The 26,092-nt window shown below is 57.9% G+C and overlaps 1 protein-coding gene across 2 annotated transcripts in view; it reads right to left on the bottom strand.

The window, feature by feature from the left end:
• Positions 1-24,361: 24,361 nt before the first annotated feature.
• CELF5 (CUGBP Elav-like family member 5) overlaps positions 24,362-26,092 on the bottom strand; it is a 41,958-nt gene continuing 40,227 nt past the window's right edge. For both annotated transcript variants that reach the window (XM_012769333.3, XM_020283960.2), the window contains exon 13: positions 24,362-25,703. The gene's annotated coding sequence lies outside the window, so the exon portion shown is untranslated. The remainder of the gene's footprint in view (positions 25,704-26,092) is intronic.

Genomic DNA, 26,092 nt, shown 5'->3' on the forward strand with positions numbered 1-26,092 from the left:
ATCTTTGCGGCTTTTCCCTAGATCGAAAATCATTCCAAAGCAAAAGTATTTTTGTTTCTTTTCTTAAAGCGATCCCATGAAAATGAACTGCAGAAGCTGTCTTGTCTCTGTGAATTGCAAAACCGCTGAAGCGTGGTGCGGCCTGCTCTTGTCCTCTGGACCCATCTCGCCTGGGACCTAACCAATTCTTGAAAGTGGCAAGTTTAAAAAAAAAGAGAGAGTAGCATAGTCCATGAGTTACTATTTTAAAAATATCATCGAGGCCGGGCGCGGTGGCTCACGCCTGTAATCCTAGCACTCTGGGAGGCCGAGGCGGGCGGATTGCTCGAGGTCAGGAGTTCGAAACCAGCCTGAGCAAGAGCGAGACCCCGTCTCTACTAAAAATAGAAAGAAATTAATTGGCCAACTAAAAATATATAGAAAAAAATCAGCCGGGCATGGTGGCGCATGCCTGTAGTCCCAGCTACTCGGGAGGCTGAGGCAGGAGGATCACTTGAGCCCAGGAGTTGGAGGTTGCTGTGAGCTAGGCTGACGCCACGGCACTCACTCTAGCCTGGGCAACAAAGTGAGACTCTGTCTCAAAATAAATAAATAAATATTTGAGTCCGCAGTGCAGAGGGAAAACAGAGGTACTGACTTTGGCGAGATCGGGGTTCACGTGGCTCCCTCGTGGGTTATTTGGGTGATGGTTCATTCATTCGTTCACTTGCTCACCTATTTAATAGACACGTATTCGGTGCCAGCGATGCGCCATGCCCCATGGTGCCGAGCGCTGGACATCCGGGGACGGCCACAGGTCTCTGCTGTCCTGCAGTCGAGTGGGGACAGGGAAGGTGTCCACGGAATCGCAGGGTGTGACTGCCACGTGTGCTCGTTGCACCAGTGAGACTAACGGAGCCAGGGCGGGAGGACCTATAGCAGGAGGTGGCGACATCGAGGCGGACACCGAAGGGCTGGGGGAGTGGCGTCCTAGATGGCATTGCAGTTGAAGCCAGGCAGGTGAGACCAAGCCAGTTTATCCGAGGGGAAATGGAAGAGCATCTCGGGCAGAGGGGACAGCCTGTGCAAAGGCCCTGGGGCACAGTGAGGAGACCCGTGTGGCTGGAGCAGAGGGAGGACTTGGGCTTTGATTCAAGGGAGGTGGGAGCCATGGAGGGCTGTGGGCAGAGGAGGGACGGGCCTGACTCAGGTGCTCACTGGCGCCCTCTGGTGGCTGCTGCGGGGAGGACAGACTGTGGGAGGTGGTGAGGGCTGGATCTGGGGACCGGGCGGAGGGGAGTGTCTTGGTCCAGGCACACAAGGATGGTGTCGGGTCAATTTATCTAACTCCGGGGAGCCTCACCCCCAAAATGGGGGTGGACACCGTGCTGGCGTCACAGGCTCACGGCAAGGCGTTGGTGACCAGACCCAGCCTGCGCCTGCGCGCAGTAAACAGTCAATACCGGTTTGCCCTCAGCAGCTCATCGTATCCTCCCAGCGGCCTCATGAGGACGGGATTGTTATGATTCGCATTTTACAAACGAGGAAACTGAGTCACAGAGAGGGAAAGTGACCTGCCCAGGGACACGTCGCTGCTGAGTGGCACAGCAGGGGTCCGTGCTCCTGCCCCCTCGTCCACCCCTCGGGCAGACAAGGTTACAGGTGGGGGTGGGCAGGTGCCTCTGAGAGCGCTTGCCCTCGTCCGGGGGGCTTCCTGGAGGTGGTGACATTGGAGCTGAGACTTAAAAGGTGAGCTGGAGCCATCCGGGCCAAACCGGGGGAGAAAGGACGCCCTGGCAGGAGGGATCGCGTGGGCGAAGGCCTTGAGGGAGGGGCCGCGGGGGTGCGGGGTGGCGGGCCTCCCCAGAGCCCGGCCAGGCCATCGCGCTCCCTGCTCGGGTCCCCTCTCCCACCCCGCGCCCGGGAGGCTGGCGCGGACCCCCCACCTCCAGCTGGTAACAATCCCCAGAAAGGGGTCATTAACTGGCCCGGCGATAGCGGCACACAGGCACTATTTTAATTTTCCACGAATTTGTCTGCGGTGGCCCCCGGAGCCAAGCCATGTGTGGGGGCGGGGACGTCAGACGCAGAGCTGTTCACGGGGAGGGGGGCCTGGGCGGGCGGCCTCGCTGACAGGCAGAGATGGGGCAACTAGCGCGCTCGCTGCGCCCCCCAGGTCTCCTCTGCCTGGCCCCGATGTGGGGCCCCGGGCTGCACCTCCACACTCGGGGCGGCCCCTCCGTCTTCACGCCCCATCCGCCACCTGCCCACCCAGCCACCCATCGCCACTCCCGGCACCCCTTTATCCACTTATCCACCCACCCATTCGCTCACCTATCCACTCATCTATCCACCCACCCAGCCACCCACCCATTCACCCATTCGCTCACCTATCCACCCACCCAGCCACCCACCCATTCACCCATTCACTCAGCTATCCACTCATCTATCCACCCATCCACCCACCCACCCATTCACTCACCTATCCACTCATCTATCCACCCACCCAACCACCCACCCATTCACCCATTCACTCAGCTATCCACTCATCTATCCACCCACCCAACCACCCACCCATTCACCCATTCACTCAGCTATCCACTCATCTATCCACCCACCCAACCACCCACCCATTCACCCATTCACTCAGCTATCCACTCATCTATCCACCCATCCACCCACCCATTCACTCACCTATCCACTCATCTATCCACCCACCCAACCACCCACCCATCCACCCACCCACTCACCCATCCATCCACCCGTTCATCCACCCATCCATCCATTCATCCATCCATCAACTCATTCACTCACCTATCCACTCATCTACCCATCCACCTACCCATCCATCCATCCACTCACCCACCCACCCATCCATCCATCCACTCATCTATCCATTCATCCACCCACCCATCCATCCATCTGCCCACCCACCCATCCATCCACCCACCCATCTATCCATCCACCCACCCATCCATCCATCCACCCATCTATCCATCCATCCACCTACCCATCCACCCACCCATCCACCCACCCATCCATCCATCCACCCACCCATCCATCCATCCACCCATCTATCCATCCATCCACCCATCCACCCACCCACCCATCTATCCATCCACCCACCCATCTATCCATCCATCCACCCACCCATCCATCCATCCACCCACCCATCCATCATCCACCCATCTATCCATCCATCCACCCATCTATCCATCCATCCACCCATCCACCCACCCACCCATCCACCCATCCATCCATCCACCCACCCACTTATCTCTCTCTCCACCCACCCACCCACCCACCAATCCACCCACCCATCCATCCATATATCCACCCACTTATCTCCCTCTCCACCCACCCACCCACCCATCCACCCACCCACCCATCCATCCATCCATCCATCCATCCATCCATCCATCCATCCATCCACCCACCCATCCATCCACTCACCCACCCACCCATCCATCCATCCACCCATCCACCCACTTATCTCTCTCTCCACCCACCCACCCATCCATCCATCCATCCATCCATCCATCCACCCATCCACCCACTTATCTCTCTCTCCACCCACCCACCCATCCATCCATCCATCCATCCATCCATCCATCCATCCACCCACCCATCCATCCATCCACCCACCCACCCACCCATCCACCCATCCACCCACTTATCTCTCTCTCCACCCACCCACCCATCCATCCATCCATCCATCCATCCATCCATCCATCCATCCATCCATCCATCCACCCACCCATCCACCCATCCATCCATCCACCCATCCACCCACTTATCTCTCTCTCCACCCATCCATCCATCCATCCACCCACCCACCCATCCACCCATCCATCCATTCACCCATCCACCCACTTATCTCTCTCTCCACCCACCCACCCATCCATCCATCCACTCATCCCTCCATCCATCCAGGCAGCCATCTCTCTCTACACCCACCCACCCACTCAACCATCCCTCCCTTCACGCCACTGACAAGCAGGCACCGACCACAGACGCTCAGTCTCCAGTGCTCTCTCCACCTCACTCAGCACCTGCCCAGAACACCCTCTAGGGGCCCTGGCCCAGGCATCTTCTTCCCCAATCTCAGTCCTCCTCCCATGTCCCCATCTCAGGGACAATTCCTCTGTCACCCCCGTCCCCGAGGCAGGGACCCACGCATCAGCCTCACGTCCTCCCTCTACCTGGCTCCTCCTGGCCTGTCTCCCCTGAGATGCTCACTCCCATCGTCCCATGGCCTGTCTCCCCTGAGATGCTCACTCCCATCGTCCCATGGCCTGTCTCCCCTGAGATGCTCACTCCCATCGTCCCATGGCCTGTCTCCCCTGAGATGCTCACTCCCATCGTCCCATGGCCTGTCTCCCCTGAGATGCTCACTCCCATCGTCCCATGGCCTGTCTCCCCTTAGATGCTCACTCCCATCGTCCCCATGGCCCCACCCTGCCCAACACCCCCATGGCTCCCTGTTGCCACGGAGAGAACGTTCCACCGCCAGGACCTAGCATCTGAGGCCACGGTGACCTAGCTTCTGACGTCTGCACCTCCGTTCACCCCCATTCCAGCTCCGTCACACCGGCACATTTCCGCCACCCCGTGTGACAATTCCTTCTGCTGGGGATGTCCCCTGCACCTCTCTGCGCCGAGAGCCCCCGCACCCCTCCAGACCTGGCCCAAAGCCACCGAGCCCCCACTGGTGCTGCTCCGCACCCCCTGGCCAGGTGCCTCCGCCCGCGCGGGGCTCTTGGGGCCTTGCAGACCGGCAGGTGCGCGTGAGCACCCGGCACGTCACAGGAGTCGACGCCTGCCACCTGGGTGACGTCGCTGACATGGCTCACCGGTGGCCCCTGCTCCATCTGGCCCAGAGGGCGAGCTCTGAGCTGTCACGCTACCCTGCTCAGCCCCCGACAACCTCTTGCACCAACCGCCCCTCTCTGGGCCTCAGTTTCCCCATCTGGGAAATGGCGATAACAACGGTCAGTCATCCCAGGCGTGCTGGGGGGATCGAATGAGGCACAGCAGGGAGGCTCCGCTGGCCTCCGCCCTGCAGCGAGCGAGCTACGGTCTGGAGGTCGCGCTGAGCCCCCGGCAGTCCGCTGTGTGACGCTGGGGAAGCTGCCGCCCTCTCTGGGCTCGGCGTTCCCTTCTCTGACAACTTCTGAGCAACCAGGACTGCGCCCTCCTCCTGCAGGGCAGCCTCGGCAGGCTGCGGGGTGCGAGCGCCTGCTGCCCCTGCCCCGGAGAGGAGAAGAGCAGGAAAGGCCGGGGCGGATGCGAGGAAGGACTTCCGCATGGCAGGGGCACCGCAGAAGGGGCAGGTGGCGTCCTCGGTGGTCGGGAGTCCCGGACGACGTGGGAGGCCCGGCGGGCGGGTTTGCCACCTTCATTCGCTCACTCACATGCCCCCCCATTCATTCATTCATTCATTCATTCACGGGGGTCCTGCTAACCCTTCCCCGGGGGGTGGCGATCGAGCCCCCACGTTCTGGGCAGGCGGTCTGGGTTCGAGTCCCGGTTCTGTCTGTCCCCAGCGCCATGGACTCGGACAAGTCCCTTCACTGCTCCGTGCCTCAGTTTCCCCATCTGTACAGTGGGGGCATCGCAGCACCCGCCCTCTGGGGCCTAGAGCGACAGGGGCTTTGTGGCCTCCGCCGGGCCGCGCTGCCGCCCCAGCCCTGCTCTCTGCGCCGCCCGACTCTCCGGGTTGCCCCCCTCCCGCCCCGGCGCTCCGGGAAACATTCCGTGGTTTGCAGCAGACGGTCCGGCTCCCCGGCGCCTCAGATGTGGGCAGAGTGGGCGGCGGCCGGCGGCGCGGCCGGGGCTGGGGAGACGGAGCACCCCGACCCCTCCCCAGCGGCCCGCACTCGCGGGGGGGCGGCGGGCGGCACTCGCACACGCAGCCCTCCCTGCCCAGAACCCTCCGTGGCTCCCTAGGGCTGTCAGCCCCAAACACCAAGTCCTCCCTGCGGCCCGCCAGGCCCCGCACGACCTGCCCGTCCCCTCCCCGCCCTCCCCTCCTCCCTCTGCGTCACCGCCTCCCACACGCCTGGCGCATCCTGCCCCAGGGCCTTTGCACGGGCCGTGCCCTCTGCCCTCAGACCTTTGATCCCTTGGGATCACTCAGGCTGCGACATCATCTTCTTAGAGATGCCCCTCCCGCCCGCCAGCTTCCCCTCCTCACTTCCCCCGTCCTCCAGCTTCGGGACTGTCGCAGGCGTTTGTTCACGTTCTCTCTGGCCGTCTCTCCCGCCGGCCGGCCGTGAGCCCGGGAAGGGCGGGCCGGGCTCTGGCTCGCCGCGGGCGCGGGCCGGGCTCTCCCGGAGCAGAGGGAGCGGCCGCGGAAGTCCTTCTGGGGTCTAGCCACAACCCTCCTGCCGTGTCTCGGGGGCGTCCGCGGGCCCCTTCCTCCGTGGGGAAGAGAATCATCCGAAAATGAGCCCCTAGGGCCTCGCAGACGCTCGGCCGCACTCCTGCCTGGGCATTCGGGGCGTCACTTGTCACTGTTTCCTTCTGATTTTAAGAGAAATTAAAACTGAGATACGTCCAGGGGCCCTAAACCCTCACGCGCCGGGTGCCAGGCCGCCTGCAGCCACGGGAGGCGGCCGCTGTGCCGCGGCATCAGGGCCGAGGCCGAGGCCTTCCCCGCTGTCCACTGTCCCTGCCCAGCCCCGAACTCGGAGCCCACCCGAACCCTTCGCCCTCCCGGCACCCTCCACGTTCCGCCTGTAAAGGCTCTTTCGGAAGTCGCCTGGTCCGCTCTATTTAAGAGGATGCATTCCCATCCCCTGAGGCTTGGATGCTTCCTGTGACGGGTGCCTCACTACCTGCTCAGCCGGTGAGGCTGAGCTGCCCCCTGTGGAGGTGGGCTCCGCCCTCATCAGCTTCCTGGGGGGTAAGACCCGTCACAGCTCTTGTGTTGGGGCTCCTTGGGTGGGGGGCTGGGTGGATCCTGCGTGGGGGACCCAGCAAAGGGCCCGAGAGAGCTTGGTGAGTTGAACTGAATTCCTTCCTCCTCCTCCTCCAGGCATCTTCTTTCCTTAAGCAGAAGCCCTGAGTCACTCCTTCTTCCCGGCAGGCCCCTGGGCCCCGGGACATCCCCTTTCCTCCTCTGGACATACTCCAGTTTGACGACACCAGCCCTTGTCCGATCAGTGGGTCCATAACCTCCCCTGTACTGAGGCTTCTACCTCTATTGATAGGACCTCAAGGTTGCACAGTTTTCTCAAACTGCCAGCTCTGCTCGACTTTCTCTGAACCCTGGAGATAGGGGTTGGGGAATGGCTACCCTCACCTCTGACCTCTGACCTCTGACCTCTGCATCTAGCACTCGCAGTTCTCTCCTTTATTTGCTGCGTGACTTCGAACCGGTCACTCTACTTCTCCAGGCTCCTGGTTTAACTGCCGGGTCCCGGCCCTTCTCCATCTGAGACTCGCTCACTTCCCTCCACCTCCGGGTCCCCATGGTCGCTGCCTGGACGCCGCCCTGGCCTCCTCCCCCATCTCTGGCTGCCACGTCAGCCCCCAGCTATCCCTTCTTCCCGCAAAAGCCCAAGGAAGCTTTAAAAAATGTAAAATAGGGCCCGTCCCTGGTCTGCCCACAGCCCTCCATGGCTCCCACCTCCCTCGGGGTCAAAGCCCAGGTCCTCCCTGGGACCCACGAGGCCCTGCACAACCTGCCCGTCCCCTCCCCGCCCTCCCCTCCTCCCTGTGCTCCAGCCACACGGGCCTCCTTGCTGAGCCTCCGACACACCAGGCCCGGTCCTGCCCCAGGGCCTTTGCACGGGCTGTTGCCCCTGCCTGGAACGCTCCCCCTTTCTCTTCCCCTAATGAGTCCTGCCGCCCACCAGGGCTCATCTCGGATGTCGCTGCCTCCGGCGAGCCCTCCCAGGTGGCCCAGGCCCCGGCGCCCGCCACCCCTCCTACGGCCAGGCCACGACCTCCTCCTTTGCGCCCATACTTCCCTTCTCCGCCCCTCCCTGCGCGGCACCCCAGAACGTGTCTCCCAGAGGGTGGGGACCTCCGTCTGCGGGGTGACTGCCGCGGGGCACGCAGGGCTCAGTCAAGGCTGCCCGCAGGAAGAACGAAAAGTGAAAGCGCCGGCCGCCGCTGCCCGGGAAGCCGGGCAGGTCTCTGTCTCTGTGGACTTGGGACCCGTGACGCCGGGCATCGGCCCATCCCCGCTGCCCCCGGCCCGCCCGAGGCAGGAGAACCCGGCAGGTGGCGGCCACGCGGCCACGCGGGCCATGTCCCTGCGCAAGGCCAGCTCCCCTGGCAGGCCGCCCTGCGCCAGCCGGGGCCCCCAGGAAGTCCAGGCCCCAAACTGTTCCCCTGAAGGGGAAGCCGTGGGCCAGAGAGGGCAGGCCACTGTCCCACGTCACACAGCAAGCCCGGCTTCAACCCTGGGTCTGTGTGGCCTCCCGCCGCTGTCGGTGGGCGTCAGGGTTCAAGTGCAGGGGACGGACCGTCCCTCGGGCGGCTGGCGGGATGGGCGGGCAGAGGGCCCCACGCCGGCCTCATGAGACCCCGGACTGCAGCCGGGCCCCACGCCTGCCTGCCCCGTCTCGCACCCAGGGCTGCACCGGAATCGTTTCTCGGCCCAGCCGGGTGGCCCCAGCTTTACCCCCAGCCTAGAAGCTTCCAGAAGGGTACGGGTCCTAGGGCTGATGCCCTTCCCTGAGCGGAGCCAGGCGACGGCCCGGCCAGCATCTCGCTGCAGCCAGGGGGTGGGCGTGCAGCCGCGTCCCGGGCGCGGGCACAGGGACCGCAGGGCCTTGGCCGGGGTGCCCAGCGGCCAGACTCGAGCCGCCAGCCTGGGCACGCCGACCCCCAAGACCTCCCCGTCCCAGCCGCTGGGCTAGCGTCAGGGTCCCCAGGCCCGGCCCACCGTTCCAGAACTTTCCACGGCCACGGCCACCTGGGCGCCCTCCTGGGCCTCGGAAACCCGCACACGGGCCCCACCGCGCCCGGGCAGCCCGGGCCGTCCCCAGGTGGAAGGGGCAGGAGCCACCCGGCCCGGTACCCACGTCCCATCACGCCTCCCCGCGTCGCCGCCGCCCGAAAACCACGCTCAGGTGCGCCCGGTCGGCGCGGCGGGAGAAGCCCCTCCTCGGGCCGCCGCGGGCACCTGGCACCTGGCACCTGCACTCACCATCCACCACATCTTGGCCGTCAGGTCGTAGCACAGCTGCCAGCGCACGGCGGCCTCGCCCGGCCTGCTGCACACGGGCGGCCCGGGCAGCGCCATGCTCGTGCGGGGGCGGCCTCACGCGCGCCGGGGCTGGGGCCCGGCCGGCCGCCGCCAGGGGAGGTCGGCACGTCCGGCTTCCATGCTGCCACCCGAGGGGTCTCGTCTGGGCGTCAGACGCGGTGCCCGGACACCCGGACTGCAGCGCGCGGCCGGGAGGGAGGGACGGGATGTGTTAATCTGAGACACGCCAGGCCAGTCTCAACCGGTGGCCACCCACAGCCCGGGAGGCTGTCACAGGCGGGCTGTGTGTGTGTGTGTGTGTGTGTGTGTGTGTGTGTGTGTGTGTGTGCGCGTGCACGCGTGTGGCTGCCGTTGGTGCAATCAGCGGCCGGGGCCGAGGATCTGTGGACGGGGCTGGAGCACCCCCTCCCCACCCCCGGAAGGAGTGTGGCTTCTCCTGCCTGGCCCGGCCTGCCCCGCGCCCGCCAGCCGCCACCTCCACCAGGGCAGGACCAGCAAGCGCGGCCGCCCCGGGCGGGACGGAGGCAGGGGGGTGCAGGGGGGTGCAGGGGGCGCCTGGATCCCTCCCGCCACCCACCACCGTGGACTCGCTCCCAAGCCCCCGCCCCACGCTCCAGGCAGGGCTCCGACCTTGGATGAGTACGTTTGGGTTTTTTTCCCCCCTTATTTATTTTGTCGTTGAAACAGAGTCTCACTGTGTCACCCAGGCTGGAGTGCAGCGGCGTCATCGTAGCTCACTGCGGCTCCCAGCGTGGGGCCCGAGCGTGTGCCCACGCTGGGTGAGGAGCGACTGGGCACTGGGGGGGGGACACGGGCTGGTGTCCTGGCCGCACGCCAACAGCAGGAGGTACTAAGGGCAGACCGCAGGAAGAACTTCCCTAGGGAGGGACTGCCCACGAGCTCTGAGATGGCAGCAGATGAGTCTGGTCTGGCCAGAAATCCTCTGGCCTCTGCTTCCCCGTGTGGCGTTGGCGCCTGTCCACCCGGAGTGGGCAGACTGAGCACCGGGTGTGGACGTGAACGGGTCGGAGGCTCATTCTGTCGGAGCTGAGGGTAGAGACGGGCGGCCTCTGCTCAGATCCCCGCGCCCTGGACAACCTTCCTCTGACCCTTTCTTCCTCTCCTCATGTCCCTTTAGGGTCCAGCGGTTTCCATGGGGACAGGGCCTGACTCCCCGCCTCCTTCTCTCCCAAGCGCACCCCCACTTCCTGCCGGCGCCATATTCTCCTGCAAACTCTGGGCCTTCGCTTGGGGCATCCCCTCTGTCTGGGATGACTTTCCTCCTTTCATCACGTGGGGACTCCTATGCATCCGTCAAAACCCAGGCCTGATGATCCCTCCACCACCGAGGGTGAGAGAGAGAGAGAGAGATAACAGAGACAAAGAGAGAGACAGAGGCAGTGAGAAGGCGAGAGAGAGACGGAGAGGAAGGCCCGACACCCAGCCGCACGCCATCCGCCGTCTGGACTGCACACTCCGCCCTTCCAGCCCGAGAAGCCGGGGTTATCAGCCTGGATGGAAGGATGGCCTCCAGCCCTGGGTCCCAGCCCTGACCGCACGGGACTGAGAGTGCCTGTGTCCTGCTTCGCCTCCCCTTCGGTCCCCCCGGCAGGACCTAGATCTGAGCCCCCGCCGGGCCAGCCTCACCGGGACTGCGCTGTGCACCGAGTCTCAACGATCGCTGACGAAGGGCAAGTGCACGGCTTAGCCCCCATCATTCGAGTCATCGATATTAACGGCAACGGTTAATTAAGCACCTACTATGTGCCCGGCCCATGAGCACCCAGCCCTTCCGAGAGCCATGCGAGATCGGCACTTTTTGATTGGTCCTCTTTCACAGACAGGGAAACTGAGGCCCAGAGAAGTCTCGGCAGGAGGCCGTGGACACAGCACGTGGAACTCACCCCTGTGACGTAGCCGTGATTTATTTATTGGGATTTTATTGTGTGCTGGAAGTTTGTGATGTAGGTCCGGGCTGTGATTGTCCCTGTTTTACAGAGGAGGAAACTGAGGCTCAGAGCGGGGCAGTGGCTTGCCCAGGGTCACACAGGTGGTCTGCAGGGCGCTGCACACCCGCCCAGCCCCCTGCCTTGCCTCCTCCATGTCGCCTCCGTGCTTAAAGCCGCTCGCCAGGGCGCCTGCACCGCCCCTTCCTGCCTCATTTCTCTTCAAAGCACTGTCGCCATTACCTGCTCCCCACCTGCCTCCTCCAGGGGTGCCAGCCTCAGGGGGACAAGGACTCCTGTCTGTCTTTAGTCGCTGCTTTGGATGGCCTCAGTGCCCGGAACAGAACCTGGCACAGAGTAGGCGCTCAGTAATAGATCTACTGAATGAATGAGTGAATGAATGAATGAATGAATGAACAACGGGTCAGGGTTTTACGGACATCGGAGTTCCCTAATGATTTTTCACAAAAGGCGTTTTCATCTTGGCATAAAAGACACAGGTCTGGAGAAGGGGTGGCGTGGGGGCGGGGGCGGGAAGGGGCCGGCCGGGCCTGAGCTTCCACGGCCTGAGCGGGGCCACGCCCTGGCCACCTCGTCCAGCCCCGGCCACCTCGCCCAGCCAGGCCACAGAGCCCGGCCAGGCCACAGAGCCCGGCCAGGCCACAGAGCCCGGCCCCGGCCAGGCCACAGAGCCCAGCCCTGGCCACCTCGTCCAGCCCTGGCCACCTCGCCCAGCCAGGCCACAGAGCCCGGCCAGGCCACCTTGCCCAGCCCCGGCCAGGCCACCTCGCCCAGCCCCGGCCACCTCGTCCAGCCCCGGCCACCTTGCCCAGCCCCGGCCAGGCCACAGAGCCCGGCCAGGCCACCTCGCCCAGCCCCGGCCACCTCGCCCGGCCAGGCCACAGAGCCCAGCCCCGGCCACCTCGCCCGGCCCTGGCCACCTCGCCCAGCCAGGCCACAGAGCCCAGCCCGGCGGGCGGACGCAGTTCGCCCACATGGAGGCCCCCACCCCGTGGCTATAATTTGCCTCAGTACCTTGTGGTCGTGGGAGACAATTACCCCACAGATGTGCGGTCGGAGTGAGGCATTCAGACGGCGGAGCAGAGCCCGGGCCTGGGCGGAAGGCAGATGTGGGAGGCAGCCTTCAAACGGGAAGCCTGGGAGAGGGAGGGAGGGAGGGAGGGAGGGGAGGAGGGAGAGGAAGGAAAGAGAAAGGGGAGAGAGAGATGCAGAAAGGGTGGTGAGAGGGGAGGTCAGCTAGACAGAGACGGAGAGAAACAGAGATGGAGACACAGAGATGGAGAGTTAGAGAGAGACAGAGACAGTGAGGGAGATAAGAGAGACAGAATGAGAAAGATCGGGACACCCAGCTGCACCCGGTCAGCGGGGTGGGCCACGGGGCCCCGTTGTCTGTGTAGCGCACTCTACTCTCCCACCTGAGTGGCCTGGATTCCCAATCACACTTCCATTCCAGGAAACTGAGGCCCGAGAGGGCCCACGGCAGCCACTGAGCTGAGCCCGAATCTCTGCAAAGGATCAGCCTGTCCCCGCAACCAGTTCCCATCCCCCAGTACCCAGGGCAGAGGGCCCAGATCTACAAGTCTTTGCCTACTCTGTGCCTCAGTTTCCCCAGCTGCAAAGTAAAGAGGCCAGATTAGGGCAGCCTCTCAACCTCCTGTCACTTGCAGACCACCCGACTCAATTTGTCTGTCCAAGTATTACTAAACATTTTTTTCTTATGATCGAGCCATTTCTATTAAAAGATTTAGATGTATTTACAGAGAAAAGAATAACCCACCACTAAAGTCTGCCACAAGTCGAGGACAGTTGTAAGATAAATGCAATAAAAACCTTCTCAACCTTATCGTCCTCTAACCAGACGCAAAGCCCAAAGCCTGCTCCGCTTGTAAGGAAGGCAAGCAACAATTAGAGAGGTGTCAAAGGCAGGTTAGGAACGTCCACAAGCTCTGGGTCAAGATCAAATGCTCTAACTGGGAAAAGATGCATATTCTGCTGTTGTTGGGCAGAGTGTTCTATAAACGTCATTTCGAGTTGCTTGATAGTGTTATTCCAGTCTTCTATACCCTGACAGATTTTCTGTCTACTTTTTCTATCAGTTGCTGAGAGAATAGTGTTGAAGTGTAATTGGAATCCCAGAAGAAGAAGGAAGAACAGGGCGGAGGAATATCTTAAGAGATAATGACCAATAATTTTCCATGATTAAAGACATCAAATCACAGATCCAAGAAGCTCAGAAAATACCAAACAGAATAAATATCCCCCAAAACACATACACAGACATATATTCAAAAGGCAGAAGATTAAAGATAAAGAGAAAATTCTTGGAGGAGGAGGAGGAGAGAGAGGAGGAGGATGACACATTGTATATAGGGTGAGAGGTGGGAGGAGAAAAAAAAGAATAACAGCAGACTTCTGATCCAAAACTATGCCAGCAAGTAGATAGTGGAGTGACATCTTGAAAGGTCGATAGAAAAAGCCTGTCGACCCAGAATTTTGTACCCAGTGAAATATCATTCATAAGTGAAGGAGAAATGAAGGCCTTTCAGCAAATAAAAGCTGAGAAAATTTATAATCAGCAAGAAACCCACTTTAAATATAAATACGTTGATATGTTAAAAGTAAAAGGATGGAAAAAAATAAATCAAGAAAACACCAGTCAAAAAAAAAAATGCTGAAGAGGCTACATTAAAATCAGACAAAGCAATAAATCAACCCATGATAAAGCAACCAACTCACCAACTGTGAATATGCATGCACCTAACAACATAGCTTCAAAATACACAAAGCTAAATTTAATAGAACTTAGAGAAATTTGTAAATCTATAAATATACATGGAGACTCCATCGCTATCCTGTCAGAAATGGATATAAAAAGCAAGCAGAAAATCCTCTAGGATATAAAAGACCTGACTAACACTATCAACCAACTTGAAATGACATTTAGAGAACACTCCACCCAACAACAGCAGAATGTACATCCTTTCCAAGTTAACATGGCATATTTACCAAGTATACTATATTCTTTAATTATATTCACCAAGATAAGCTATAAAATGAACCTCAATAAATTTAAGAAATTAAAATTATCCAACTTATGTCCCCTAACCATAACAAAATTCAACTAGATGTCAATAACAAAAATATGTTAAAAACTCCAAATATTTGGAAGTGAAACAAAAAATTCTTCATAACCTAGGTAAAAGAGGAGGTCATAAGAAAAATGAAGAAATAGTTTTAATTCAATGATAATAAATTAAATTCTATACATCAAAATTTGTGAGATGCAGCTAAAACAGTGTTTAGAAGAAACATTATAGCATTAAATGCCTATATTATTTTAAGAAGCCCCACATCAATGAATTTGAGGGCAGAAACTCAAGTGGATGTTTGTACATTTGTGCTCATAGCAGCATTCACGACAGCCAGGAGGTGGGAGCGACCCAAGTGTCCATGGACAGATGGATGGACAAACACAATGTGGCCCATCCACACTGTGGAATATTATTCAGCCTTAAAAAGGAGGGAAATTCGGACACAGGCTACAGCGTGGATGGACCTTGAGGACACCATGCTCAGTGAGAGGCGCCAGATATTAGATACATCTCTATATACAGTCATATGCAAATGCCAAGGGTGACAACATCTGCTGAGAGTTCTGGGGGTGGGGTGCCTGGCCTCCTCCAAGCCACACCATTGCTCTTCTGGAAGCCCACACCAGGTCCCCACGTTAACTTGTCTCCTCTGTGGCACATTCTCCACGCAGGAGCCAGAAGCAGGTTTGTAAAAATGCAGATGTGATTGCCTCGCCACTCCCCTCACCCCATGAAAAAAATCTCCCATGGCTCCCTACTGCCTTTGAGATAGAAACCAATGTCCTCACCTGGTATCCACGGCCTGTGACACCCGTGCGGCTGGACCTCTGCTAATCTCCCACCTCTGCTCACTTCGGGCTCCCCTGTGAGTAGAAAGGGGATGATGCCAGGTTTGTGGGTTTTGAGGAACGTGGAGAAGGCAGGAGCAGAGTGAGCTGGGGGGAGAGGGAGGAGGGGAGGGCAGGGAGTGCAGGGCTTTGTGAGCTGCAGGAAGGACTTGGGTCTTTATTTTGAGGGAGGTGGGAGCCATGGAGAGTTGTGGGCAGAGACGGGATGAGCTCAAGTGCTCTCAGGTGCCCTCTGGTGGCTGTTGTTGGGAGGACAGACTGCAGGATGGGGTGGCCAGGGCGGGAGCCAGAGAGGGCGGGGAGGACGGTCCGGTCCAAGTGGGTGTCATCAGAACCCCGGGTTTCCGCACCAAAGATGCCAGGGTGGGAGTCTGCCCTCGCTTCCCGGTGTGCTCTTGGCTGAAGAATGACCAGACCTACCACAGTGTCCAGTCCAGACTGTCACCGCAGTCCTCTGACTCCTTTCTTGGGAAAATCTCCAGCAAGGCCAACACGCGGGAGTCTTGGCAGGCAGGGAGCAGTCTCACCCAAGCCGCGCTCGGCTGTAGGATGAAACGGGCCTGGCTCCCGGGTGGAGTGAGACAGACCCACTCACTACTCCTGACTTCTCGGATGGTCTCCTTTTAATTAGCCCAGTCCGGAGGCGGGGGCTTGGGAGGTGCGGGCTGTTAGCAAATAATCCACAGGTGTCGTCAAAACGCCTCCTGCGGCCGGGCGCTGTGGCTCACGCCTGTAATCCTAGCTCTTGGGAGGCCGAGGCGGGCGGATTGCTCAAGGTCAGGAGTTCAAAACCAGCCTGAGCAAGAGCGAGACCCCCGTCTCTACTATAAATAGAAAGAAATTAATTGGCCAACTGATATATATATAAAAAATTAGCCGGGCATGGTGGCGCATGCCTGTAGTCCCAGCTACTTGGGAGGCTGAGGCAGAAGGATCACTCAAGCCCAGGAGTTTGAGGTTGCTGTGAGCTAGGCTGACGCCACGGCACTCACTCTAGCCTGGACAACAAAGTGAGACTCTGTCTCAAAAAAAAACAAAAACAAAAACAAAAAACGCCTCCTGCATACACGAGCTCCCTCCAGGAAAGCCCACCTGGGGGGCAGGTGGGCGCGGCAATGCAGACTCAGGCCAGCGGCATGTTAATTCCCCTGAGCTAACTCTAGGCCACTTTCCAAACCTTATTATGCGTGGGCTGGGGCATTCCTAGATGGATAAACCTTCCCTCCTGCCCCAGGTGCAGCAGTCTCGGGATGGGACTAAGGGTGGGGCGACACCAAAATGGAGTGCCCGCCCTTACCCTCCGTCCCAGCTGGAGCAATTGCTCGGAACAGCACCAGGGCAGGGCCCTTGTCCGGGGAGGAGGAGCGGGGGTCCTGGCTGCCCGCCGGCCAGGTGCCGGTGGCGCTGCAGCAGCGAGTGCGGGGACCGGCCCGCTGAGGATGTGATGTGGAAGGCAGAGGCGACGGGGCTCGCTCAGAGATTGGGCTTGGAGTTGAGCAAGAAAGAAACGAGTCCAGGCCCCAGCCCCTGGAAGGACGGGGTGACATCAGCTGCGACGCGGGTGACGTGGGGGAGCAGGACTGGGGACCACGGACAGAGTCCTGAGGAACACCGCCGTGGGAGATGGGAGGTGGATTCACAGGTCAGGGCTGGGCTCGTTCGAGGCTTTCTTGGGGACACACAGGCTGAGAAAGGTCATGCGCCTGTCGCCGCAGGCTGGCCGAGGGCCTGGGGTTCCTTCCGAACCCGTTCCCCATACTCGGGACGCGGAGCCCTGTGCCCAGGGCCGGGAGCTGTCCGCGACCCCCGGTGCTGAAGCTCCCCTTCCCAGCAGGAACTCGGGCGCCCGGCCGGAGTCAAGCGCCTGGCAGGTAGTGAGCGCTCAGAACGTGTCCCTGGATTCCACGCAAGACGGCAAAGCTATTTCGCCGTCATTGTTCTGCGCTGATCTCTACGCCCCGTGCACCCCACCCTGCGTTTTACACGTGTGCACACTGAGGCCACGCGAGGTTACTGCAGCTTTAAGGATCACTGAAGGCGACACTCCTGACATCCCAACCAACGACCAATGAGGCACCGAAGGCAAACCGAATTCAGGTTGTGGATTGGCTGATGGCTTCATGAATATGCAAATTACTCACACCTCCACCTCCCTCCAGTAGGCTAGGGAAAGGGAGGGGGTGGAGAGGAGGCGGGGCTGGGAACTGTGGGGGGAGCAGAGGTGAAGATTGGGGCGGGGCGAGAGCTGGGGGCGTGGTCAGGATTTTTATACATTTTGTAACAGCTCCTAGTACACAGTAGGTATTTAATAAATGCTTATTGCCAAAAAAAAAAAAATGGATATTGTCTCTTGAATCCAGTAGGAGTGATACCTGAGTGTTCACTTTCTAGCCCTGGGAGCAGGTCCTATTTTGCCTTGTAATATTATTCGTGTCTGTGAATTACTTTGGATCTGCCCAGCCATGCTGGATGGTCGCATAATCCCACTATCCTGAGCCCCATCTTACAGATGAGGAAACTGAGTCTTGAGAAGAGAATGCCAGGTTCAAGGGCCTGCAACTCTTGGGCTGATCAGCAAACACTGGGGACCAAAAGGGGAGCGACTACGGCCCCAGCCTTGCAGGGGCTCGTGTTTTGTTCCAGCCTCAGTTTCCATCACCGCAAGCCTGCGTCCGTCCCCTGTGCAACCCTGAGGCCCAGGCCGAAGGGCCCTCTGTTCTCTACCTGGGACCTAGGTAATTCCCACCTGTACGCCTGTGCTCAAGCCGGTCGCTGTGCCTCCAGATCCCAGCTTGGGAGGGACAGTGCTCTGGGGTGGGAGGGGCAGTGCTCTGGGGTGGGAGGGACAGTGCTCTGGGGAGGGAGGGGCAGTGCTCTGGGGTGTGAGGGGCAGTGCTCTGGGGAGGGAGGGACAGTGCTCTGGGGTGGGAGGGGCAGTGCTCCGGGGTGGGAGGGGCAGTGCTTCTGGGTGGGAGGGGCAGTGCTCTGGGGTGGGAGGAGCAGTGCTCGGGGTGGGTGGGGCAGTGCTCTGGGGTGGGAGGGGCAGTGCTCTGGGTGGGAGGGGCAGTGCTCTGGGGTGGGAGGGGCAGTGCTCTGGGGTGGGAGGAGCAGTGCTCTGGGGTGGGAGGGGCAGTGCTCTGGGGTGGGAGGGGTAGTGCTCTGGGGTGGGAGGGGCAGTGCTCTGGGGTGGGAGGGGCAGTGCTCTGGGTGGGAGGGGCAGTGCTCTGGGGTGGGAGGGGCAGTGCTCTGGGGAGGGAGGGGCAGTGCTCTGGGGTGGGAGGGGCAGTGCTCTGGGGTGGGAGGGGCAGTGCTCTGGGGTGGGAGGGGCAGTGCTCTGGGGTGGGAGGGGCAGTGCTCTGGGGTGGGAGGGGTAGTGTTCTGGGGTGGGAGGGGCAGTGCTCTGGGGTGGGAGGGGCAGTGCTCTGGGGTGGGAGGGGTAGTGCTCTGGGGTGGGAGGGGTAGTGTTCTGGGGTGGGAGGGGCAGTGCTCTGGGGTGGGAGGGGCAGTGCTCTGGGGTGGGAGCACAGGTGCAAACGCAGGCCTGGCAGGGCAACCACGTCCAGTCCAGTCCTGCAGGCTTTGGGTGACGGCCTGGACAGTGTGTAGCTTTTGTGTCCTAGGAGAGAAGCCAGGGGTCCCCTCACCATCTGCCCCAGCGCCCAGCGCAGCGTGTGGCACACACTCGGACTCAATAAATGCTTCCAGCATTTCCAGCGAAAGCCCCAGTGCTGAAAAGGCATGTCTCTGCTGCCCCCCGCTGGTAGTCTGGGAAAAAGCCTCTGGAAAGTGACTTTCTTTTTTTTTTTTTGAGACAGAATCTGGCTCTGTTGCCCCGCTAGAGTGAGTGCCGTGGCGTCAGCCTAGCTCACAGCAACCTCAAACTCCTGGGCTCAAGCGATCCTCCTGCCTCAGCCTCCCAAGTAGCTGGGACTACAGGCATGCGCCACCATGCCTGGACAATTTTTTCTCTATATATTAGTTGGCCAATTAATTTCTTTGTATTTATAGTAGAGACGGGGTCTCGCTCTTGCTCATGCTGGTTTCGAACTCCTGATCTCGAGCAATCCGCCCCCCTCGGCCTCCCAGAGTGCTGGGATTACAGGCGTGAGCCACTGCGCCCGGCCAACTTTCTTTTCTTTCTTTCTTTCTTTCTTTCTTTCTTTCTTTCTTTCTTTCTTTCTTTCTTTCTTTCTTTCTTTCTTTCTTTCTTTCTTTCTTTCTTTCTCTTTCTTTCTTTCTCTCTCTCTCTCTTTCTTTCTTTTTCTTTCTTTCCTTTTTTCTTTCTTTCTTTCTCTCTCTTTCTTTCTTTCTTTCTCTCTCTCTCTTTCTTTCTTTTTCTTTCTTTCCTTTTTTCTTTCTTTCTTTCTCTCTTTCTTTCTTTCTTTCTTTCTTTCTTTCTTTCTTTCTTTCTTTCTTTCTTTCTTTCTTTCTTTCTTTCTTTCTTCTCTCTCCCCTTCTCCCTCTCTCCTTCCTTCTTCTCTCTCTCTTCTTTTCTTTTCTTTTTTTGTTTTTCTTTTCTCAACTCTATACTAACAAGCAAGGAAAGCGAATTTCCCATGGTCAACCTCCCTGCGGTGCTTCCTCCGGACCAGGGAGAGCTTTACAAATACAAACCCCTCGTGCCCTGCTGAGCCTGACTTTCCAGGGGTGAAAACGATCCCCACGTGATTGATCTACTAGCCAAGGTCACACAGCCGATAAATGTCATGACCAAGATTCACACCCGGGGCAGTCTGGCTCTAGACTCGGCCACTGTGCTTCAATACGTTCGGTGTTCAGCCGCTGTGAGCCGGGCTCCAGGGGATAGAAAAATAAATAAAACTAGCAGGCATTGGTGACACACTGCTTTAGTCATTACCGCTTTATAACGAGCCTTAGGCCGGGCGCGGTGGCTCACGCCTGTAATCCTAGCACTCTGGGAGGCCGAGGCGGGCAGATTGCTCGAGGTCAGGAGTTCGAAACCAGCCTGAGCAAGAGCAAGACCCCGTCTCTACTATAAATACAAAGAAATTAATTGGCCAACTAATATATATAAAACAATTAGCCGGGCATGCTGGCGCATGCCTGTAGTCCCAGCTACTCAGGAGGCTGAGGCAGGAGGATCGCCTGAGCCCAGGAGTTTGAGGTTGCTGTGAGCTAGGCTGATGCCACGGCACTCACTCTAGCCTGGGCAACAAAGTGAGACTCTGTCTCAAAAAAAAAACGAGCCTTAGTGTTTTATAGGGTACCTGCCCTAGAGGGGAAGGGAGGAAGGAAAGAAATATTATTAACAAATATATATTTAAATATATAGTGGGCCAGGCATGGTGGCTCACACCTGTAATCCTAGCACTCCTGGGGGCCAAGGAGAGCGGATCGTTTGAGCTCATGAGTTCGAGACCAGCCTGAGAAAGAGCGAGACCCCCGTCTCTACTAAAAATAGAAATAAACTAGCTGGACAACTAAAAATATACAGAAAAAATTAGCCAGGAGTGGTGGTGCACACCTGTAGTCCCAGCTACTCGGGAGGCTGAGGCAGGAGGATCGCTTGAGCCCAGGAGTTTGAGGTTGCTGTGAGCTAGGCTGACGCCACGGCACTCACTCTAGCCCGGGCAACAGAGTGAGACTCTGTCTCAAAAAAAAAGAAAAGAAAAAAGGAACGAGAGAAAAAAAGAAATATATAGTAAATAATGTTAGGATTACTAATGAACTATTAATTTCCTAAATAATACATATAATTGCAACTAAGACTCAACTATACTTTATCCTGACTTCCCTGAGGCCACCCAGATGTCATTTTGGTGAATATATTTCTATTCCTTTCTTCTCATGCTCACAATCATAGAGGCACATACTATATATGTGTGTATATACCTCTCTGGGCCTCAGTTTACTAATTTGTACATGGGGAAATTAATAGAACATCTAACATCTCAGGGGCTGGGGACAGGCAGGTTAAGCGAGTTGGGTCGTATGAAATGCTTGGACACTGCCGCACGGTTGAACTTCCTGCAGTGTTGGACACGTGGCCCAGCTAAGCCCTTGACAGGTGACTTAGTGCGACTGAGGAACGAAATGTATGATTGCATTAAATGGATTTACATTTAAGAAGCCACGTGAGCCTAGCGGCTACTGTATCGCACAACACAGACTCGAAACGACGCTTGACAAATAGGAAGTGCTTAATAAATGCTAGGTAGAAATATTATTCTGCCAAATGACCCTCCGAGAGAGCCAGTCTACACCCCGCCAGCAGCGTGGAGGTCACCCCAGATATCCTGACACCTGGATCTGATCGAGCCTCTCCCCCTGCTCAAAACCCTCTATAGCTCCCTCCTGCCCGCACGCCAGGGCCCAGATTTGCCTGATCTCACTTAGATTACGACCCGCAGCACGTTCTGGAATGACTTTTCCTCGAGGGGACGCGGTTCTTTCTGGTTTCGGTCCACCTTCCTCGTAGACTGTGGCCTAGGGAGAGCGCAGACAGACCCAGCACACAGTAGGTGCTTCATAGCAAAAGCCTCCAGGCGCTACTCACTCCGCATCCTCGTCCTCGCCCAGCGCTGCCAATTTCGCCAGTCGTTCCTCAACTGCTGCGAGCTCTCAAGCCTCTGAGCCTTTGCCTATGCTGTTCCTTCCACTGGAAAACCCTTCCAGGCGGATTCTGATCCATTTTTCCAGCTTTCAGCCTAGCTTGGCCTTGTTCGCTCTGTGGGTGCTGGCACAAGGCTCTGAGCCTCAGTTTCCCCAACCGTACAAAGGGAGGAGTTGTCTATAGCATGAAGAGATGTGGTTTGTGCGAAGTCCTGGGGCAGGATATCAAATACCCAGTTTGCTGCGGTGTGGCCGTCTCCACCCGTTCGCCACCCACCCCCCTCGGGCCCAGGCCCTCCCCTGGAGCGCAGCGTCCCCCACCCGGGTCTCAGGATTTTATTTTTTGGAGGTGGGCAGAGGGCTGCAGGCATATTCCCCGCCCCCCGAAGCCACATCCACCCTCCCCATTTGTTTGTCAAAACCCTGAAACGCCACCCGAGGCCGGGCTCCTCTTCCCAGCCGACACCATCGCCCCCTTGTCCCCGCCTGCCCCGCCCACCTGGGTCTGGCCCTGTGGGGTCCTCTTCCCATGGCAGCTCTGGCCTTGTTTCCCGCCCGCCACCCCTTCCATGCGAGGCCTGGGCACAAACGTCATCCCCTCTGGCTGGCCGGCGTCCTACCTTTCTTCCCCTGCGAGTTTGTCCCTAGCTTTAAAGCCCCACCTCCTCGGGGACGCCTGTAATTCTAGCACTCTGGGAGGCCGAGGCGGGCGGATTGCTCGAGGTCAGGAGTTCGAGACCAGCCTGAGCAGGAGTGAGACCCCGTCTCTACTAGAAATAGAAATAAATTAATTGGCAACTAAAAATATATAGAAAAAATGAGCCGGGCATGGTGGCGCATGCCTGTAGTCCCAGCTACTCGGGAGGCTGAGGCAGGAGGATCACTTGAGCCCAGGAGTTTGAGGTTGCTGTGAGCTAGGCTGACGCCACGGCACTCACTCTAGCCTGGGCGACAATGCGAGACTCTGCCTCAAAAAAACAAAGTGGAAACAGCTCACGTGTCCACTGACAGATGAGTGGACACACACAACGTGGACCATCCATGAAATTGAATATCGCTCAGCCACGAAAAGGGACGAGGCTCTGACACAGGCCACGGCGTGGAGGGACCTTGAGGACATCGTGCTCAGTGAGAGACGCCAGACACAGAAGGACACAGTGTGAGACTCCGTTTACATGAAATGTCCAGAACAGGCAGAGCCACAGAGACGGGACGTGGCTTCGTGGCTGCCAGAGGCTGGGGAGGGGAGGGGGTGACAGCTGATGGGGATGGGGCTTCTTTCTGGGGCGATGAGAGATGAGAATGTTCTGGCATTAGGTAAAGGTGATAGTTGCACAACATCACTAATGCACCAGTCACTTTTTTTTCCTTTTTTTTTTTTTTTGAGACAGAGTCTCACTCTGTCCCCCAGGCTAGAGTGAGTGCCGTGGCTTCAGCCTAGCTCACAGCAACCTCCAACTCCTGGGCTCAAGCGATCCTCCTTCCTCAGCCTCCCCAGTAGCTGGGACTACAGGCATGCGCCACCATGCCCGGCTAATTTTTTCTATTTACAGTAGAGACGGGGTCTCACTCTTGCTGAGGCTGGTCTTGAACTCCTGAGCTCAAGCGATCCTCCCGCCTCGGCCTCCCAGAGTGCTAGGATTACAGGCGTGAGCCACTGCGCCCAGCCCAAAGCCATGTTTATTTAAATGGCTAAAATGGTAAATTCTATGCAATGTGAATTTTCCTTCCATTTTTCAAAATTGTGCCCTTACTGCATACTATCTGTGTCCTGCCCTGGGCTGTCTCCATGAGAGCAGAGACAGAGCCACCTCGGTCACTGCTGTGTCCCTAGTGGCCAGCACAGTAGGTGTTCAATAAACGTTTGTTGAATGAATAAATGAATGTATGAGAAAAAAAAAATCCTGTTTTCAACTTCTAAATGAACCAGACAGAATCCCAGATAGCAGAACTGTAGACCTTCCTTCTTGGAATAGCCTCTCCTGCGTCCCCTAAGCCTAAATCTGAATTTCTCTCCAGCCCTGTGCCCGATGCACTTGCTCTTTACCGACTAGTGATGGAGGGGAGGGAAGAGTCAGCCCTTTAGCAAGTAAAACTTTTATTAAATAAATTTTTAGGTTTTTTTTTTTTTTTCAGACCAAAGAGAGGTGTTTTGAACGCTGCTTCTCACCTGAAAACTCGCGACAGTGACAAGGAACCTCTCTGGCCTCGGGAAACCTTCTTGGACACAAAACTCAAACCAAGTCAACTCAAAGTTCCAAGCTCTTTGCTTTTCTTTCTCTTCTGTGTGTGTGTGTGTGTCGGTTTATCCGAAAAGTCAGTTCGCAAGTGGAAACTTCAAGAAAGTACTGGTAGCAGAAATAAAGTACGTCATACAAATCACGCAGGTCTTCGAGGTGAAGTATAAAAATGGTATTTACAGCCGGTAAACAGGGACCACGGGGACAGGCGCCACTGCACACAGCCACGCACTCCCACGCGGGCCCGCGGCGGGGACACGGGGCGACCCCCGCGAGGGCCCTTGGCACACGCTTGCACACGTAGACGCACGGGACACAGGCACGCGATCCAAGTGTCTTGGAACAATTATCAAACTCTGGAATCTCGAAACGATTGGTCGGAAGATTTTTTTTTTCCTTTTCCTTTTTTTTTTGTTTTTTTTTTTTTTTTTGCTATGTGTTTTTGTTTTTTTTTTTTTTCCTTTTCTTTGTTTTTTTTGTTTGTTTGTTTTTCCGGATCAGTCAACACGTTTTGGTAGAAACAAAAGGGAAGGCTGTTTTTTTTTTTTTGTTATTTTTTCTTTTAAAAAAAATTTTTTTGAGCTTATTAAGTTATCCGGGGCGTCCCTGGGCAGGAGGCCACACTGGACATCCGCACGAATCCAACTCTGTGCTTCGACGTGGGCGTGTCGCGATTTGGGTCACTTTACAGAGGCACCCCACAAAAACCCCCCACCCCACCCCACTCCCGACTAGGAAACAAGAATCCACTGTGGTTTGATTTTTTTTCCCCTATCTTTTTTTTCTTCTTCTCTTTTCTTCTTTGTACCTGCTCAGAAAGACCAAAAGAAAAAAAAAAATCTCTGCAGAGGTATGAAGGTCGCTATCGAGTTTGCTGTCTCCGACAGAGGGGTGCTCGGCCAGTCCAGGTCAGGCTTGTCCAACGCGCTTGGCGATCTCGGTCACAAGACCTTAAATTCGAGGCTGGTGATCTGAAGGCAGGGCCGACGGCTGCCTGCCCTCGGGAGGGGCGCGGAGGGCCGGGGCTCCCCCCGCCCTGTCTGCCCCCGACGGAAAGCTAAGGGCTATTGGTCACATGAGTAAGGCTATGACTGAGGAGGGGTGGGGGACAGAGAGGGCTTGGGGACGCCAGAGGGTCTCTTTTGTGCCTGCATCCAGGGTGGCCCTGGGGACGAGGGTGGTGTCCCGAAGCTGCAGCTGGGGCCGGGGACACTCACACCGGCTGAGCCCAGAGCCCCCCGGAATCCGTGCTGGGGGCCCAGAGTCCTGGAGGTATATCGTGTTGGCGAATTCCTGGTCTGACGTACCAGCAGGGCGGCTGGCGGGTGCCAGCCTCAGCCCTTCCTACGTCCCTGCCCCGCGACCGGCCCAGGGTCACCCTCTCTCGGATGGGAGGAAGTCGGCAAAGTTTGGTCCCATGATTTCCATACTCAAAAAATATATATACTGTCTCTAGCTCTATATATATACGCATATATATATATAGGGAAAGTTGCCATTCAGTTTGGGGAAGCCACCGCGTTGGGGGCGGGCAGGAGCCAAGAGATGTCCCCAAAGGGCACAGGGGTGGGGTGTGAGCCCCTCTGCCCCCAACTCAGGAGCCCCCTCCCTGCTGGAGGTGGCCTTCGGGGTGGGCGGCGTTTCACATTTTGGAGGGGCAGGTGGGGCAAGGTTGGGAGGAGGGAGGGGAGGGCTGGTGTCCAGACCACGCTTGTAATTTATGGAAAAGTCCTGGATCGGTTGGAAGCGGGAGACCCTCCTGGGATGGGAAGGTCCCTCACCTGGGGGAGAAGGGGACGGGCGTTAGGGAACGGTGGTGGCAGGGCACACAGGTGGAGGACACCACCTCCCCACCCTCCTCCACCCCCTCGCCCCGGCCAGGCCGGGCTCCAGCACCCCTATCCTTTCCAGAGAGCAAGAATCCCGGGGTTCAGAGGCCAACAAGAGGCTTTGAAGGGACTTAACGGTGTCGCCGCTGAGCCTATGTCCTCGGCATTTGGGGACAAATATTTAAGCTAAGTTTCTGTGTCTCCCCCTGCCCCCATCCCGTTTCCACTCATTCCTGGCTGGGTCCCCAAGCGCCGGTGACAGTGCTGGGCACATAGTAGGTGCTCAGTAAGGACACACAGGCCGAGAGGTAAAAGGGAACAGCGGGCGGCAGCCGCGGCCT

This window comes from Microcebus murinus, chromosome 27, assembly GCF_040939455.1.
Source record: "Microcebus murinus isolate Inina chromosome 27, M.murinus_Inina_mat1.0, whole genome shotgun sequence".
NCBI lineage: Eukaryota > Metazoa > Chordata > Mammalia > Primates > Cheirogaleidae > Microcebus > Microcebus murinus.